Below are 2230 nucleotides of genomic sequence, written 5' to 3' on the forward strand. Positions count from 1 at the left end.
GATTTAATACTTTTCGTTATTTGTTCTTCTGTCTGGAGACCGATGTTTTTCAATTTTTCTTTTTTTTTTTTTTAATCGTATTAAAAGAAGAATTGTATTCAATTGACATTATGAAATTTTAGTTAAGTTTGCGAAGTTAAAGATGTGAAATTAGGACAAGGATTATTACAAATTTTTATCACTTTCTTATCCCATAAAAATGCATTTTCTACAAACAAATTAAAGTTAGCACTTGATCGTTCCTCGTTCAAAAAAGTACAAAGCTATCTCTTTGCTCTCAACTTTATTTACGATAGATCCATGAAAAAGTTGATCAAAGAAAAAAAAAAGAAAAAAAAAAGGAAAAACAATTCTAAAACACGAAATTATCACTTTACACCAAGCTTAATAAATTCATCCTCACTTTCACAAAATGTTTCAATTTTCAAATTCAAATTTTTTTCGAAATAAATCCGTGAAATGGAAAGTTGATCAAATGAAAAAGAAAGAAAGAAAGAAAGAAAAAAAAAAAAAAATTCGGATTCTAAAATCCAAAGTTTACCGTTGAAAACCGCGATTCGGTAACTACGGGTCGATCGGTCATGTAATCCGGAAACGCTTTGACGAGTTTTTCCTTCCTCCTCTGGTGGATGGATGCGGTTTTAATTTCGACCCGCACCAAATTTCGGGATTCGAATTAAGCGGTTTACCGAGAATCGCTGCTCCCCTCCCCTCCCCCTTTATTCTCGCCGGGACTTCTCGTCACCGTCCCCCTTAGTTCGCCCCTTTTCTCCCCCCACCTTCGTTAGACTAATATCAACCGGATGGCGAATCTTTGGTTTCGACGGAGAGGCAGGGAATTTCGCTTTAATTTTCTAACCACGGAGGGGGGGTATCAGGGGGTCGATGCGGGCGTCGATGCGGGGGTCCGAAAACTGTTTCTGGATCCTCCAGAAACTGCGTTACGTACTTCCTATTAAATTAACTCCCTTACCGTTTTAGAAATTTCCCAGCCCGGCCTCGTAAACGAGTTGCGAAACGTTTTCGTAACCACGCTATCGATATTAATTGCGCGTCGATGCCTCCAACCAACTTCGCCCGTTCCAATTTAATTACGTTTCTTTGCTCTCGATTTTCTTAACTTTCCCCCTTTCCTTGTTTCTTTTCTTCCTTTTTATTATTTTTACACGAAAATTTTATTTCGTGTAACGAGTTACAGGAGTATTCGGTGCAGGAAAGGAGATTTATCGTATTATTAATACGATGAAGTGTAAATTGATTGATATTGATACACGATAGAGTGAGGATTAGTTAATAATGATTGAACGTGAAATAACGTTGAATATTTAAATAAAAAAAAGTTACTCGATTATATCTTAAGAGACGAATGTGCAAAGATAACGAGAATTTATTTATCGAAGTTATTTATTTATGAAGCAGACCAACTTTATTTTTAGCTTCTATCTATCGATCTTTAAAGATGTTCCGCGAATATATTAATACCTTGTATACGAAGAATTCAGAAGTCAGTTGATACGAGTTCAAGTTTTCTGAACATAATTTATATTTCTCTTCGATTCATCGACGAATTAATCGATGAATTAAATTATCGAAATACTTATTTAATCGATTGTTTGAAAGTTTGAAAATCGATGAAATCACACTATAAATCTAATGAATTTATTCCCTTCATTTTTATCTATTTAATATCATAACCAACACCAGCTATCCTTCCAATCCTCTCGACTGTCTATCTCGAATAATATTCGTATAATAATTTATCTCGCATTATTCGTGGCGGCCAACATTTAAACAGGTAGTCAAAAAGAGGAAGATGCATCGTTCGGAAACTCTGGCCCGGGATATAGGATATCGTTCGTTCGTTCCTTGTTAAATTTACAAGATGGCAATAACGGTGGGCGTGCCGCTCCACGAACGATCCTGCTTCACGATGTATTTCGAAATTCCCTATAATTTCTGCCACGTATCGGCGAATATATACGGCGCCTTTATATTATCGGTGGAAAACCGGTCACGGGACAAGGCATTCTCTCCCTCTCCCTCTCTCTCTTTCTCCTCCAACACAATGGTGCTTTGCAACCCTCCAACTTACGATTCAAACCCTCCCTCCTTCCCTCGCTCTTTGTTGCGAGAATTTATCGATTTCTTAATCGATACCTGGTCGATATATATATATATATATTTTTTTTTTTTGTTCGAGGTAAAAAGTTGAAACCGTTAATTTGGCCGA

This window comes from Apis dorsata, unplaced genomic scaffold (assembly GCF_000469605.1).
Source record: "Apis dorsata unplaced genomic scaffold, Apis dorsata 1.3 scaffold_37, whole genome shotgun sequence".
NCBI lineage: Eukaryota > Metazoa > Arthropoda > Insecta > Hymenoptera > Apidae > Apis > Apis dorsata.